The sequence below is a fragment of the Podarcis cretensis genome (genome assembly GCF_951804945.1).
Source record: "Podarcis cretensis genome assembly, chromosome: 7".
NCBI classification, from domain to species: Eukaryota; Metazoa; Chordata; class Lepidosauria; order Squamata; family Lacertidae; genus Podarcis; species Podarcis cretensis.
This window is the reverse complement of record NC_137176.1, coordinates 28,904,519-28,922,392: the sequence shown is the minus strand read 5'-3', so window position 1 is coordinate 28,922,392 and position 17,874 is coordinate 28,904,519. Positions and strand designations below refer to the sequence as shown.

The following is a 17,874-nucleotide window of genomic DNA, read 5'->3' as shown; positions in this document are numbered from 1 at the left end:
TTTAGCGTAGCTGACAGCTCACCACCTACCAAAGGTGAGGTTTCTTTCCCGCCTCACATGAACTCCGTCCAGACTTATTGCAGCATGGGGGCAGAAGTCCTCAAGTGCCTTTTTCATTCAACCCATCGTCATCATTGCTATTGCCATAATTGTTCTGCTGAAATCAAAGGCAGCCCGTGCATCTCAGGGGAGAGCTGAGGTCACTAGCAATGGCCACTCTCTCGGAGAGCTTTGCTTGGTTCTCTGTAGTGAAATCCTAACAGCCCAATCTATGTCAAACCCAAAGTGTACCTTTCGCTGTCTCTTGCCCTAGGCAGTTTTACTATTTAGTTCACTGGAATGCAGGCTGCGGCTGTGGCTGACTGACTCAGGAAGACGTTTCTACCTATTTAACCAAGCTAGCCTAACGTCCTCTCTTCTATGGCAATGAATTCAAGTGGACTCAAGCAGTTGTAATATAAAAGGGAGATGGGGAAAAAATCAAGTCTTACTGCTCAAAAATATTAGGACCCGAACGCAGTGACCTTCTTTCTACCGCAGACCTGACCAAACATATAATTTTAAAGCTGGAAAGGAACGCTCCTGTCAGCACCATTTCAACAAAAGGAAGTAATTTCTCCTCAGGGCAGACTGTTTACTGTCTCTGGGGGATTTTGGCTCTGTCTTGAGCATGCAGTTTGGCTTACTTGCTTAAGCCATCTAAAGTCACTTCCAGACAACCTGTTTGTCGAACATTCATCCTGAACTGTCTGCACAAAGTTTGCAGGGAGCTTAAACGATGATGTCTATTTACTGAGCATTCATTTCTGATTTGTTTGCAGGGAGGCTATATAATGTTGCACAAAAGAACATGCTTTCTAGTGTGCTTTCCTGTTTCTTTCCTTATAGCAAAAAGTCTGATTTGGGGAGGAAGAAGATATGTTGAGCAAAAACTCCAAAGCAACTTTATTGTGCAACCTGGATTTGCCAGTATGTGATCAAATCTCACCTGAAAACAGGGACAGTCTGGAAATGTACAGAGTATCTATTTGAGACTTGGAGACCCAAGTTCTCATGAAAACAAGGCTCACTTACAATTTATTTATTTAGTCATTTATTTAGAATACTTTTTGTGGTTTTTCCATACATCCAAAAAACAAGACATTGCCGGGGGGGGCCCAGTCCATAACCTTAGATTTCTGCAGAAGTATCTATTGATTTAATGTTTGCAAACCCTTTCCTTCTTCAGCCTACTGGCAATGCTTTGCTAAGGCGTGCCTAACACCAACAACACCTGCTTTCTCTTTTTGTCGTCGCCTGTAGAAAACTGTCTTGTGGGGCAGCCAGTACCTTTGTGATTCTGCTTCTCCCAGCACAGCGAGTGAGCACTGGGGAGGTCAAGGAGGGCTTTGTATCCTGAACTTCCCCCGTGGCCAATGATTCCCTGGATAATAGCCGCAGTGTGGTCATTTGGAAAGTTCCACAGTTGGCATTTCCCTTCGCTTTGGGTTGGTTTGTCAAGCATAAAATTAAAACATTAAAAAGCTGATACCCTCTTCAGGAAGGGGGAAAAATCTATTTTAATAACACTGCATTTTTAAATGCATCATTAGAATATTTTGTTGCCGCTTCAGCTTTTAAAAAATCGTAGGGTGGTGTGGTGGTGATGATCCGTATCTCTGCCGAGCTATTTTCCTGGTCTCCATCTGCTGCTCCCTTTTGCTATATGTGACATGACCTTCAGACGCTATGATGAGGGTCTCAGTAGTAAAGGTGAAATAGTTTGACTAAGGAATCCATAAGCCTGCCAAACCTTGGGACTCGGATTTATGGCATTGTGTTGCCTGGTTGTATTGTGCTCAGCTGAACAGGATAGGAAATGATGGTATCCTTGCTGTAGTGCTATAACTTGGCCCAATTCCTGCATACTGAGGAACACCAGCCATTGGCAGTGCTATGGCTCCACTCAAGAGAAACTACTGCACTGTGTAGTTGTGACAAGCCACAGGCTGCCTGCAGGTCAAGAAGAGAAAGGGTGCACAAGAATGTCGAAGACTCTTGAACCACATCCTAAATACTGTCATAGTAACCTCATTATCCTAATGATGTTTTCCTGGTGTGCAGTCACAGGTTTTAGAGCGGGGGGGGTTTTCTTCATAAAAAATGATTGAAGCCTTTTCATAATACAATACAATAAAAAGCAAACTAATCTAAATCAAAACAAAAAAGAAAGAAAGAGAAAGTGCAAAATTCCTCTCTCAAAGGTAGAGCTGAACTAGGATTTCCATTTTCCCAAAAATGAAAATTGGACAAAGTTGTTGAGCTTTTCCCATACATTTTGCCGATTCAACAAAAATCTGCCCGGACGCCATTTTGGCAGCCCATTTCTACAATTCTGTGTCTGGGTATGAGGATTAGATATGTGAACTGCTCTTTGTGTGTACACCATGTGCAATTCAATCAACATCCATATTTTGCATATACAGTTTACACACTCCTTTTTTGTGGTGCATGGACCACTCATGTGGAAGCATGCTAATTTATGGCATATCCCATATATGACATACTGATATGTTTTTTTGGCTAAGCACCAAGCTTGATGTCAGCACCTGGTTAAAAAAGGTGCATTTTTTGAAAAAACAATTTTCTTCCCTGTAAAAAGATGAGTTTCTAATCTATGGTACACATGTTGTTATTGTTGTTTAGTCGTGTCCGACTCTTTGTGACCCCATGGACCAGAGCACACCAGTCACTCCTGTCTTTCACTGCCTCCCGCAGTTTGGTCAAACTCATGTTTGTAGCTTCGAGAACACTGCCCAACCATCTCGTCCTCTGTCATCCCCTTCTCCTTGTGCCCTCCATCTTTCCCAACATCAGGGTCTTTTCCAGGGAGTCTTCTCTTCTCATGAGGTGGCCAAAGTATTGGAGCCTCAGCTTCAGGATCTGTCCTTCCAGTGAGCACTCAGGGCTGATTTCCTTAAGAATGGAGAGATTTGATCTTCTTGCAATCCATGGGACTCTCAAGAGTCTCCTCCAGCATCAATTCTTCGGCGATCGGCCTTCTTTATGGTCCTGAACACAATTCATTAACATCATTCCTTGTCCTTTAGTCAGTTTATGGTCCTTCCCTTTTCACAGTGGATCTGTACTTCTGGTGTGTTTGAACAACGCAAATGGAGCCACCGCAGTACATACACATCAAATGTATTTTTTTATTTTATTTTCTGGAGCTACAACTTGTTTGTGAATGATTGTGCCATGTATTCAATGAAGGCTTGAAAGAAAACAGCTCGACCTTTACAAATGTATCTGTGATGAATGAATGGTGAAATCAGCTGAGTCAGTAATCATCGGCTGACTGTACAAAATACATATCGCTAGGAATTCAATAAATGGATCTTGTTTAAGAAATCATTTCATATTATAAATGCTGCTCTGCATGCAGGGTATTGAATTCAGTCAAGATGAAGTCTGCAGCTAAATTATTCATTCGTTCATGGTTCGTGTAGATTTCTATTTTCTAGACACTTATATTGGGAGAAAGTGTATGCACTGTTGCTGTAATTAAAAAAAAAAATATGCCTTTAGCACTGGACAACATGATGTTATGAGACTTTTAAAAAAATAATAATCTAGGTCACAATTCAGCAGTGAGGTGTGCAGTAGCCAAGCCTGCACCTGCACAGCTCTTGCAAAATATCAGCAATCACACCAATAGGTGTTTGATGGTAAGGAGGGGGCAAGCACATCTCTCAAGGCCCACTGAAACCCTCATGACCAAGAGCCAAGCCTGATACTTTATGTTAGGTATGGAATGTATGTGCAGCAGGTGTGTAGACAGATAGTTTCTAAAGGGTCACCTGGCCTGTTGCTTCCAAAGGGTTAACTAGCTGCGTTTGCCCATCTGAGTCTAAAACGACACTGCCAGTGGCATTTTTCAGCCCAAGAGTGTGGATCTATTTAAGAAATTGTCTTCTAGTAATCCAGCCCCTTAGAGGCATTTTAGGTGATTACAGTCATCCCTTCTGTAATTTATATAATTATAGAAAATGTGATTCTTCTCAGTCATCGGTTTCATTTGTCTTACGCTGCCCAGACAGGAACAGAATAGAAATCAGAGATTTCATTTGTGCCACTGGTTATTATGTAGCTCTATCCAAATTTCCCTTAAGGTTTAACTAGACACATCAATCTCTCAAATTTACATCTCCTCGGAAGGGACGCTGCACTCTCAATTCCTTGCTTCTCATCTTAAAAACATTTCCACAAGCCTCACATTCCAGATGGCTGAGGTATCTGCACAGCGTTTTGTGCAGTTAAGCTACAGTGAAGTTCATCACATAGTAGCAGCTCAAGTGGTCATCCATTAATTGTTTAAATTCCCCGACCGGTCATCAGTTTTCCTGACAGGGTTAGGGACCAAGATTTCAATTGCATATAGTGGCCTGGGGTTTGTCCACTCAACACCCCTCTAGGCAGGACCAGCCCAAGACATTTTGGCACCTGAGGTGAAGCACAAAATGGTGCCTCTCTCTCCAGCAGGGAATAAGTGGAGAGTGAAAATCAACACCAGGAACAAAGGGGGTCCCCTACCCCTATGGATCCTGCCACCTGAGGCGGTCACCTCACCTTCCCTTTCAGTGTATTGTTACTGGGTCCATTTAGAACTTTTATTTGGTGGTTACAATTGTCCATCTCAATATAGGGCAGCCTTTCTCCACTGTGGGTCCCCAGATGTTATTGGACTACAACTCCCATCACCCCTCGCTAGCAAGGCCAGAGCTCAGAGATGATGGGAGTTGTAGTCCAACAACATCTGGAGACCCACAGGTTGAGAACCGCTGATATAGGGCATAGCCTTTCCAGAGGATTTACAATCACAACAGTTCCTGTGTCTTTATTAAATTATAATCACACACACACACACACACACACACATTTCAATTGATGTTTGCATACCAAAATAGACCCTGTTCTGTTGAAGATGTAGAGGTTCCTCATCTAATTGTAGGCTCCTCATCTTTGCCTCCTATTATTTCTTCCTGTATCATTAATTTGCTCACATATCACTGTCTTAACATGCATCCAGGCAAGCAAGAAGCATTGTCAGAGTTCAAGGAAACACATGAGCCAGGCAAAACACTCATGGAGGACGCCAAAAGGTGATGGTGTAGGGCATGGCCAGGAGAGAATAGGTGGGCTGGAGAGGGATGTGGCCTGGAGAGAGTCCCAAGGGCCAGGTTGTGGGCCCTGGAGGGCCACATTGAGACCCAAAGCTAGAGGTTCCCCATCCCTGCTCTATTTTGTGGCATCACCCCCATTTGATTTCTTTTGAGGGCATTGTTGCCCATTAAACAAACAAACTTCCTATTGCATCTTTCTAGATGTTCTGATGGCACAACTTGGTCTCACCTACTCTGATTGTGCAGGGGTGTCATGTTGCCCTTTTGGTCCGGCTACATTTTCTCTCATTTTATACCTGATTTTCACTGTGTCCACATTATCGGGTATATGGTAATATAGAGGGCGAGCAGACTAAAATCCAGCCGTTGTTCCGTTGTTGTTTCGGGCATTCTTACTTAGTTTTGCTAATGCATTGGCAAAGGTGAGACCAGCATGCAACTGAAGTTGATGTGACAGTTTTGTATGTTTTATGCCCGCAAATGTCCTGTCGCTTATAGGCTCTTCTTTTCGTGTTTCCATAGTTACAACGCTCAGCTAGTGAATAAAGGCTTCTGCAGTTTCCCCCTTGATCCTGGCACCTCTTGCTAAGTGTTGCTCTTTCATATATGACCTTTCGTCTCCTGACAAAAGACTTCTCAAAAAGCTCCTTTCACTTCTATGTAAATCGTTTTGGGTTTCTGCAGTGAGAGGTAGGCTGTATAGGCAACAATACCATCTGCAAGGTCCCCTGAGGGGGGGGGAATGAGAGCATTGAGTTGGTGGTCTGTTCTCAGCACCAACCTGGAAACAATCCCACCCACCCACCCCCTCTCTCATCTCCTAATCCTGCTGGGCCAACTACTTGTTTTCAGAAAATCATGGTAGATGTTGGGTTGTGCCATCCCTGATCTTGGGCCATGCTGGCTGCGGTTCATGGCATTTGGCATCCAACAAAATCTGGAGGATACCACATTGGTTATCTATCCTTGGATATATCCAGCACCCCAGCACTGAAGGGGGGGATGAATGGGAACACTGCATGCAACTTTGCACAGAACAATCTGTGCGGAATAATCTGTGCAAAGTTTAAAAAGCAGCCTTTTCAGTCACCCCAGTGCAGCACTAAAGTGGGCAGTACAGGGAATAATTGTTGTATCTCTCTGTGTGCCTCAGGCTTCAGGGAATCTGCTCCCCCTTCCTCACAGCCGGCTTCCAGTAATGGAAAGACAAGAAGCTCTTACCAATGTATTTTATTCAATATTCACAGAGAGAGACGCAGGATGCCGTCTCAAGGATAATGGCGTTGCTCTGAGTAATCCCCTCCCCGCTTTCTCTCTTAGTCGCCAGCAGCTCCACCCCCTTTACGGGGGTGCTCAAGGCCCTTTGTCTATTTGCTTTCTGTTCTACCACTTTCACTGCCCTCCGGGTCCTAGGAGAAGGGGGACGGTCTAGAATGCCTTCTAATGATAACATGTCAGCCAGCTGCTCCAACTCTGCTGCTCCCCCACACACACTCTTCTTCTTCCATCATCTCCCAGCTTTGTCCCTCTTCTGTCTCAGATCCATGGCTTTCTGCAAACCACTGTTGTAAATCTATACCATCCTCCTCTTCTCAGGAAGGTTCGGGAGGAGGGGGGTCGGTCTCCACCATTCCTACTCAGTCCAGTCCCTGACAACATGTGTTTTGTGAGAAAGACTCTCCTCCCTGGAAGAGAGGGGAGTGGTTGTGGGTCAGAGCCCGAGCACCGCCCCTAGCAGGGGGTGTTAGCCCCCTGCCTCCACCTCGCCTGGCTGGCGCCCACGCCCCTCTGTAGGCATCCAACCAGGTGCCACAGAGGGGGGGTGTTCGGCAGCCTTTTGCTGCAGTGCCAGCCTCTCCCCGGCCTCATTCTTTGCCGTCATCTCGTCGCGAGTCACCCACCCTCCACTCCCTTTGAGTTAGGGTTAGGTCATTGGCCTTGCTATGGACCTTAGGTTGGTCGCCCTGGTTGCCCAGGGGGCCTGGTAGGAGTTTTTCCATTTGGCATTTGGCATTAGGCTTTTTGGTTTTTTCGCCTACCTCGTAGCAATCGTCACAACTTTTGTGGTATTGGTGGGTAGGTTAGGCATTGGAATAATGTGTTGTGGTGTGTCGAAGTGCTAGGTGTGGCCATCGCCTATGCCTTCAATTTTTGGGTATTCCGTTAAAGGAATATGGTGGTCGTGTATTCTGTCCGATGCCTGCTTGGTGGGAGGCCATGGCACGACCCTCGGTGACATCAGGGGTGAGCCTATAGTTGGATTAGCATCAACAGGCTCCACCTACTGATGAATAAACCCACTTGTTTTAGAGATCCAATGCCTAAGCCAATACCTTATCACTGCTGTAATCAATAAAGTTGTGGCCTTTCCTTGCCCATTAACCTTATATCACGTGTCCTTGTGTATTCATTTCACATTGCGGGGGTCGGGTCCTCGAACCACAACATTATGTTTTAGTGGGTGCACGTTTGCCCAGCCATGAACTTAGCAACTTTTGTGGTGGATAACTGAATACATAAAAACACACTTTAGTAAGCTGAAGCCAGTTTTTATTCCTTTGTTTAAACACCTAATCTTTGTATTCTAGCCTTCTTCCTTCATTGTGCATCAGACTCAATTCATAATATACAGTACTTCTGGGGTTTAACTGGAACTTTTCCTCCCCATCTGTACCCAGATACGATGTTTGCACACAGTGAAGTGGTCAGTGGCCTGCCACACCACAAAATACGTATGCGTTGATGGTGCACTAAAGGAGTAAATCCCTACTTTGGGTGTACAATGGAATGTCGAGTTGCAGACGTAATCCATCCTGGAGGCACGTCCGCAACTCAAAGTGTTCTTATTCAGAAGTGCCGTGTCTGCGCACACGCGTGGCGCGAGTTAGCACTTCTGCGCATGCACGAGTGGTGAATCCCAGAAGTAACCTGTTCCAGTACTTCCGGGTTGCTGCGGGACGAAAGACGAAAACATGCAACTTGAAGCGGATGCAACATGAGGTATGACTGTATTGGCTATTTGTGAGTTGATTTATTCATAGAACTATCTGCCATGTGTACATTGAAGCCATGCCCCAGGTGGAAGGAAGGGGCAATTTGCATAGCTGAAAGGGAGCCCTTTCTAAAACTTCTCATGTTTGGTCCTCAGAAACAAACAAACAAAACCATGGAGGGCAAAATGGTTAATCTACTGAAGTCAATTTATTGAAGCTGAACCTGGCCCCAGGAAATTAGGGGTGCAGTTCATCCTGTAGAATCAGTTTAAGTTTTGAAAGTGCCTTTGATAGAGATCAGGCTTGCACTTTAGGTGTATTGTTAAAAATTGTTGTCTTTCGGTGGAAAAAAATAAGACAAAACAAATGTTGCAGAGGCAGAATTGGATTGCTTTTCCTACTGACGTGCTCATTCCTGTTTACATCAAAGAAAGAAAAATCTAGTGCAATCGAAAAGTTCAGTTGCTGCAGCATCCTGCAAAAAAAATAAGCTGGTTTATGCTTAAAGCCTTTCACTGGCCGTAATCCTTTAAATCCCTTGCATGCCATAGCAAATTGAAATTCAGCTGGGGCTGTCCGGACTTGTAAAGACAAACCATCCTTCATCAAAGAGGCATCCATATTGATAAATTGCTCCCTTCGTAGTCATGACACTATCTCTAAAAGTGATTTGTGTACATTAGCAGAGCAGTAAAAAGATGAAACGAAAAGCCCTTAAGAGTAAACTTAGATGCAGAATGAAAATGATGACTTGTAGCAGTCAAGTGGCTCTTTATGGAATCAGATTTGGAAGGGAGAAAAAAAGAAAGACCATTCATTACGGCATGTATAAAACAGAAAAACAATATACAGGGCAAAATGGACCCAGCCCTTAAGACCCAGCATGGGACTCCTTCTTGCGCTGTTCAAGATTATCATGGAGACAAAATTCATGAGGGCTAAACAAATGGAATAGATTCCTCAGGAGTCTGCTTGGAAGTAATTTGATCACAAGTGCACTTATTCCCTCTTGTTTGATGCAAAGGGAGCATAATCTTTGGAAACGACAGTACTATAGGATTTCCACTGCAGTGCTGCCATTAGATACAATTTAGACTGGTGCTAATGTGCCTGATTCCCAGTTTGGACTCCCTCGTGAGTTTTTCACATAGCATGGCTCCATCACGTGCTCTTATGCTGCTATGTTTGCTGTTTCTCAGGTCAGACGTGACGGTGGGCAGAATTCAATGAGGTGAAGCCACTTCTTTTAGCGCAAAGGGCATGCTCCACCTTCCATGCTGCTCCACAGAGTCTCTCAGACTTCAGGAACTGGCTTTTGGGAAGGAGGAGATGGGAAATCCCATTACACACGGAACTCTATTTACAATTCTTTGGATTCCCATCCTCTAGGTTCATTCAGCAAGTTTACGGGTCATTCCCTCATTCAAGGGAACTGTGGTTCACATAGAGGAGTAAGGATTTTCACACACATTTTTAGCATTCTCACCAAATAGACATTCTAGGCTAAGTCATGACAGTTAAGCAGGTGAAATATAATAATAATAATAATAATAATAATAATAATAATAATAATAATAATAATAAAATTTTATTTATATCCCGCCCTCCCCAGCCGAAGCTGGGCTCAGGGCGGCTAACAACACTAAAACAGTGCAACATTATAAAAAATAATTAAAATCAAAATTGATGGCAACCATAAACTAAAGTTTTATAAAGATTGCCAAGAAGGGAGTCAGGCTGCGCCCTGACCAAAGGCCTGGTGGAACAGCTCTGTCTTGCAGGCCCTACGGAAAGATGTCAAGTCCTGCAGGGCCCTTGTCTCTTGTGACAGAGCATTCCACCAGGTTGGAGCCGCAGCCGAAAAAGCCCTGGCTCTAGTTGAGGCCAGCCTAACCTCTCTGTGGCCTGGGACCTTCAAGATGTTTTTATTTGAAGACCGTAAGTTCCTCTGTGGGGCATACCAGGAGAGGCGGTCCCGTAGGTACGAGGGTCCTAGGCCGTATAGGGCTTTGAAGGTTAAAACCAGCACCTTAAACCTGATCCTGTACTCCACCGGGAGCCAGTGCAGCTGGTATGGCACCGGATGAATGTGATCTCACAGCGAAGACCCCGTAAGGAGTCTTTCTGCGGCATTCTGCACCCGCTGGAGTTTCTGGGTCAGTCTCAAGGGCAGCCCCACATAGAGCGAGTTACAATAATCCAGTCTGGAGGTGACCGCCATGTGGATCACAGTGGCTAGGTCAGGGCGAGAGAGGTAAGGAGCCAACTGCTTAGCTTGGCAGAGATGAAAAAATGCCGCCTTTGTTATAGCTGCAATCTACGCCTCCATGGAGTGGGAGGTATTGAAGATTACACCCAAACTCTTAACGGACGGTGCTGGCACTAATTGCACCCCCGCAAGAGATGGGAGTTGCCCCCTCAATCCCATATCGTCCCATCCCAGCCAGAGGACCTCTGTCTTCGAAGGATTTAACTTCAACCGGCTCCCACGTAACCATCCAGCCACAGCTTCCAAGCATCTGATCAGTGTGTCTGGGGCCGAGTCAGGATGGCCATCCATCAACAGATAGAGTTGGGTGTCATCAGCATACTGATGGCAGCCCAGCCCAAAACTCCGGACAAGCTGGGCGAGGGGGCACATAAAGATGTTAAAAAGCATCGGGGAGAGTATCACACCCTGGGGCACTCCAAACACCAAGGAGTGGTGGGATGACAATTCCCCCCCAAGCGCCACCCTCTGTCCCTGACCAGAGAGAAACGAGCGCAGCCATTGAAGGACTGTGCCCTGAATCCGCACGTTGGCAAGGCGGTGGTCCAGGAGTTCGTGATCGCCCATGTTGAAGGCTGTGGACAGGTCTAGAAGAATCTGCAGCCCCGACCCACCTCAATCCAGCTGCCTGCGGAGATCATCTGTTAGGGTGACCAGAGCCATCTCGGTCCCATGACCAGCGCGGAAGCTGGACTGGAATGGATCCAGAGCCGATGTTTCATCCAGAAACCTACCAAGCTGTTCAGCAACCTCTCTCTCAATCACCTTACCCAGGAATGGAAGATTCGAAACCGGGCGGTAATTGGATAGATCTAAGGGATCTAATGATGTTTTCTTTAAAAGCAGGCGCACCACTGCCTCCTTCAGTTCCCCTGGGAATGTCCCGGTGCCAAGGGACAAATTGATGATATCCCCCAGGGGGGGGGCGCACCTCGTCTGGACACGCTCTAATCAGCCAGGACGGGCACGGGTCAAGAGGACAAGTGGTGGGCTTTCCAGCTTGGAGGAGTCTGTCCACATCGACTGGGGATATCTGGTCAAAGTGGTCCAATACTGGACCCGAGGACAGTCGAGGGGCCTCCAATTCCTTTATTGTATCCAAATTGACAGGAAGGTCATGGCGGAGCAACAGGACCTTCTCCGCAAAAAAGCTCGCAAATGCCTCACAGCTGTGTGTCAAATTGTTATTTAAATTTGGCTGTCCTTCGAGGGACGTTAAAGACCAAATTATACTAAATAATTGCGCCGGGCGAGAGCTAGCGGATGCAATGGAGGCTGAGAAGTAGGACTTCTTAGCGGCCTTCACTGCCATCTCGTAGGTTTCATAAAAACCCTATACGATGTTCTTGAAGCTCTGTCACGGGCACCCCGCCATACTCGCTCTAGCCGTCTGAGGTCCCGCTTCATTTTCCAGAGCTCCTTGGTAAACCAGGGAGCCCGGTTTCTGCCGGGTCACAGAGGGCGCTTAGGTGCGATCTCATTGATGGCTGCCAGGAGCTGGGTATTCCAGCCCTCAACAAGCTCAATGAGTCACCAGGAGGAGAAAGGTCCCGCAAGGCTTGACGGAATCTATCAGGGTCCATCAGCCTCTGCAGGCGAGCCAAAATCGGCTCGCCACCTAAGCAGGCTGGGGGTGGAACATCAATCTTGGCTTTCAGAGTGTAGTGATCAGACCATGGCACCTTCATCGAAGGAAACATGATCACATCTATACCGACGCCAAAGATCAAATCCAGCATGTGGCCTGCTTGATGTGTGGGGCCCAAAACAAACTGGGAGAGCCCTAGTGTCGCCATGGAAGACACCAGGTCCAGAGCCTGTGAGGAGGGAGTGGCATCAGCATGGATGTTGAACTCCAAGGCCCAGCCGGCCACCGCCTCCAGCAGGCCTGACAGGGTGGCTGCTGGTGCGCTAGGTGGCCGGTACACCAGCCAGACAGCCAAGCTCACCTCGGAGCCCCACACTAGGCCAACACATTCAATGCCAGGGATCGATGGCAATGGTAGAGCCCTGAAAGAACAATCTTCCCGGATTAATAATGCCACCCCTCCCCCCCGGCCCACAGTCCGCGACTGGTGGAGGACGGAGAAACCCGGGGGCGCCATCTCTCGTAAGGTAACAGTATCCCCTTCACGCACCCAGGTCTCCATCACACAAGCCAGGTCGACCCCCTGCGAGATGAAGAAATCTCGCAGGGTGGCGGTTTTGTTGCCTATAGACCTGGCATTGCACAACACCAGTGACGGAGGTGAGTAATCCTTGCTCACCCTACCCTCGTCTTTTGGGATGGGGCGCAGATTGGAAGGGGTACGAGCATATCCGTATCTCGATCCCCTCCGCCTATGACATCTGCCCCCACCGCCATACCTCCCTCGCCCCTCCACAGTAGGAATCCCAAGCCTCATACTCGCCTCCATTTACAAAATATAAAAGCAAACAAACAAAAAACAATTACACCAAAACAAAACCAATCCCCACCCCACTCAACAGCCATCCCACCCCAACCCAAAATAAAACAAAACAGAATAAAAATACATGTATAAAAACCACCGTTTATGGTGGTAAAAAGTAAAAAGTAAAAACACTTTTAAAACACTTTAAAATATATAAAAACATTTAAACATTTGCTGCTGCAGCACCAGTGTCCTTAAAGTTGTGGCGGTGGTGAGTGTGGGCCCCGCCCCCTGGGCCTGGTGGAGAATGGGCCTGCAGGGGGAAGAGCCCTCCCCACAAACTCACAGCAGAGCGGCAGCAGCAATGTCCCGGGGACTCCTTGGAGCCTTATATGCTGAGGTGGAGTATGGGGCCCGCCCCCAGGCCCAAGGTGGAGAATGGGCTTGCAGGGGGAGCGGTCCTCCCCACAAACTCACGGCAAAGCGGCATATATATGTTTGTTGTTTAGATTTATCCTCAGAGAGTCAAAACTAGGGATCAGGGGAAACTTGGACTACCTAATTCACACTTTCTGAAACAGTATGTGAAACAAAACACAGCTATCATTTCATAGTCACACTTCCCCTGAATTTTGTAATTCAGTTTTCCAAGCAAATAATGTGTGTAAAAAATTCATCAGGGGAAAGGGTACATAAAAGTGTGTTTATTAATGAAAAATAACATAAAGATGAGTTATATTAAGGAAATTACCGTAGTTTGCAAAATTGTGTCCATTAGGCAAAATTGCATACACTGTTTGTGTGATAATCTATGGACAGAGCCGACAAAAGGAGGGAAATGAATGGGTTTAAAACAGTGGGGAGAGCAGAGGAATGAGAGAGGCAGTTCTTACTTCCCTATCAGCAACCATTTGTGGTAGGTTATGCTGGGAGAATGGGGCGCGGGTGGCGCTGTGGGTTAAAGCACAGAGCCTAGGACTTGCTGATCAGAAGGTCGGCGGTTCGAATCCCCACAACGGGGTGAGCTCCCATTGCTTGGTCCCTGCTCCTGCCAACCTAGCAGTTCAAAAGCACGTCAAAGTGCAAGTAGATAAATAGGTACCGCTCCGGTGGGAAGGTAAACGGCGTTTTCGTGTGCTGCTCTGGTTCACCAGAAGTGGCTTAGTCATGCTGGCCACATGACCCAGAAGCTGTACACCGACTCCCTTGGCCAGTAAAGCGAGATGAGCGCCGCAACCCCAGAGTTGGCCACAACTGGACCTAATGGTCAGGGGTACCTTTACCTTTTATGCGGGAGAAAAGTTGCACATGGCCACCTAAATAGCTTCAGGGTTGAGTGTGCATTGTCGGAGTAGATCCTTATCTGTTTTGTCTCCCAGCCCCTGCAACTTCCCAAGTGCATGGGCTGCCAAGCACAGAGTTTGGCCACTGGCACTATAGCACGAGCACTGAATACCAACCATTTGAACTGGCAATTCAAAAGAGAAACCTTGCACATGGCAACCAACCTGCCAACAGGAGTCAATAAGGGACCCCCCCCCCCCCCCGCTAAGAGGCCATAGACTGAAATTTTTGGTGTGAATGGGTTTTCAAACCTAGGTCTTTTCTAGTTCTAAAAATGACGTGCTATCTAGTGCACCTGTCGGAAGCCGGAGCCAGTAGTAGGTCAGCGATAATAAAACCACTGGTGTCAGTGAAGTTAACTCTTTATTCAAAGAAACAACGCAGGCCAAGTGATCACAGCAACTCTTCCCAGCAGGTCTTGCCCCAATGAGGCAGTTGCGAGGACTTGAAGTCCCCACCTAAGTGTGCCATATGTCAGACTTGTCACATAAGTTTTTTCTCTCATTTCTTTGGGGGGGGGAGTCATCTATATTGTTAAGAAGTCTGCTGGACTTGTCAACCAGAATCACACAGAATAGTGGGTACCTCTAATTGTTTACGAAAATCTCCCATCCAACCCTTTGGCTCAGCCCTAGCATTCAATGGTTTATCCAAACCTTTTTCAACTGTCTTCCAACATAGGCTGATTACATGAAACATTCCTTTTTTAAATCAGCTGGCAAATGCATTTGCAGTTCCTTCGAGGTATGTCCTGTAAGCAAGTCCTCTGGTTATTTGAACAATACAGCTATCTGCACAGATTTAAACTGTACTGTTAAATTCTGTGAGAAATGTTGGGGGGGGGACCTTTCTAAATTAAAGTGATTGACACCATCTTCATTCCAAGTTGATGTGCCTCAACTGTTTCCTCTTAATTCAATTTTCCACACATGAATTCTGACTTCCTTTTGTGGGTGTTGTTTAGGTGAATTCCGAAGCCTTTTGTGTATTTGGTTAATTGCTAAATAGTTTTAGCAAAAATCCCCAACACCACCACCCCATGCAAATTCCTCTGTGCACATGAGTCTATGCAGACTGAGTTTTCCAGCTCAAGACCTGCAAACTCGCATCTAGTTTCCTGCGTGTTAAGTGTACATTGGGCTGATGTCAAAAGATTTATTGCAATTAGATGCATGACCATAGCCAGTAGGTGCAGTCCAAAGCACTAAATGTCTGCAATATATGTATGAAATTCTATGCAAGGAGGGTGGCTGCATTCACTTCAGTGTTAGGGAATGTCATACAAAGGGCTGTTCCCAACATCTGTGTGTGAGAAGTTCCACTGTCTCAGAAGACGGCAAGCAATCGCATGGGTGAATGTTCCACCATATCTAAAACAAAACAAACCCACTTCCTACACAAGGTCTACCTGGCACATTGGGTGGGAAAGAGTTAGCTAGTAAATAAGATTGTAAACTGTTCAGAAGGACCTGCCTCATTGTGCTTCTTTTATTTGGTAAACTGAAAAACAGGTTAATGTTGTTGCATAAATAATAAAGCACTGGGTACAGTCTTTAAAAAAAAAAAATACACACACACACACACTGGTACCTCGGTTTACGAACTTAATCTGTTCCAGAAGTCCGTTCTTCAATTGAAACCATTCTTAAACCAAGGCCCACTTTCCCTAATGAGGCCTCCCACCGCCGGTGGCCTTCCACCATTTGGATTCCGTCCTTAGACCGAGGTAAAGTTCTCAAACCAAGACACTACTTCCAGTTTTGCGGAGTTCGTAAACCGAATCATTTGTAATCAGGACTATTCTTAAACCAAGGTACCACTCTCTCTCACTCTCTCTCTCTCACTCACTCTGTGTGTGTGTGTGTATTGGCACACCTTCCAGATTTTGAAAAGTTTCCATCTGACAGCCATACTGCCCTCCTTTCTGCAGAACATATTCCCTAATACGCTGAAGCAGCGAACAGTTTGCATAATCTCTTTGCTTTTCCCTGACTGCCAGTAATGAAATGCTGCTCTTTCTGAAATAATTTCCTGACTATTTGCTAAGATTCATCTCCGACATTTCATTAAATATGATCATTTAACTGTACAAGTACAAATGTATTTTTAATTTCGCTTACTGCAGATATTACAGATGTGGTGGGGGGGGAATGAATTTGTATTGCTCTAGGACAAATATATCATTCACGTGTGCACACCACTGCCTGCACCCACCCACCCACACGCACAAATATTAAAAATTACTGAAACTTCCACCAAGATTTATACTTAACATTTCCATTTTCAGTGTTGCCAGTGAAACATATTGTATGTCACTCAACCATACATGATGCTATGAGGAATGAGTGGGTGATTACAGTGGGAGGGCTTTATCAGCATCTCCAGCTTTCGGCCTTAAATATCATGCCAAGCTGTAATTTGTGGCTTTAAGACGTAAGGTGAATTGGACAGGGATTTGAGGGGCACGTTTTTAAATTATCAAACAGGCCTTTAGCCCAAGGATTTGCCACCATAATAGTTGAAAGCAGATACTGTCATTAAAATGTATTTGGAATTAGCGAACCACAAGCTGCATTTGCTCCACCGGCGAATGTTGTGTCAGGCTAACGTACACCAGAGTGAGCCAAAATCCCCACAGCAGAGGAATAACAAGTCTCAGTGTGGAAGATACCAGCCACCCCATACTTAATGCAATATTTCTGTGGCCATCAATAACACGTTCCAGTTTTCCACAAGGATTTCATTTCCACCTCAGACAGGCACTGAAAAATACATGCATTCCAACAACAGACTTCATGTGATATTAACCGACCAGCACCTCTGACAGTTACAGAAAGAGACCGACACCTCTGCCCGCAGTGTGTTAAATAGTACATTTAGGAAAACTTTCCTCAGGTCACACTGCTATAAGAAAATCTCCTGAGCATTAGTGTATGTGCACTGAGGTGTCATGGTATCTGTCCTGCAGGGTCCCTTACTGACAAGAAAAAGAGCCATATTCCATATGTATTTCCCCTGTATGTTTCTTTAATCCTTTATTAAAAAACAAAAAAATAGCAAGTTTCCTTCTTAGACCAATACATACAACCATTGGGAGACTTCCTTTCCAGACTACATGTCCCTTGTGGGTAGTCATTTGTATGCAGTAGCTCCTCATACAGACCAGGACATTTTCCCCAGGCAGTGACAGACATATGGGCTCTATTGAGGTATGAGTTCAAGTGGGAGAGGTGCTATAAAGCCACAGAGAAAAGGCTTCCATGTTAATATATGAAGCTGTGAGCAACATGGGTCCAAGATACCTTAAGGACCTCCAGATATCCCAGCCCAATCACGGAAAACATTTGGTAGAGGGCTGTTAGTTACCCCCCCCCCCCATGTTACAGAAACCCAACTGGCCTCAACTAGAAACCAAGCTGGGCTTTTTTTCAGCCAGAACTCTCCGGAACTCAGTTCTGGCACATCTCAGGTGGGCGGCATTGACATTATAAGAGAATAGGGAAGGTGTTTGTGGTGAAAAATAGCACTGAAACCAAGCATTTAGTGTCAGTGGTCCTATGTTTCGGAATATTCTTCCAGCAGAGATTTGGCAGGCATCTACTTATAAACTTTGTTATGCTGACAAGGCCCATGCAGTTGTTTACGACTTTCTTGAACGGCCAGTCATTTTGACGATTGTTTTGTGCTGCTTCAAATGATCCCCCCCTCCCAGC

The 17,874-nt window shown here is 45.8% G+C and overlaps 1 long non-coding RNA gene across 1 annotated transcript; it reads left to right on the top strand.

The window, feature by feature from the left end:
- Positions 1 to 3,683: 3,683 nt before the first annotated feature.
- LOC307220979 lies at positions 3,684 to 9,458 on the top strand. Its single transcript, XR_013841244.1, has 4 exons — positions 3,684 to 3,786; positions 6,316 to 6,387; positions 7,841 to 8,162; positions 9,355 to 9,458. It is a non-coding gene; the product is annotated as an uncharacterized lncRNA (long non-coding RNA).
- Positions 9,459 to 17,874: the final 8,416 nt, after the last annotated feature.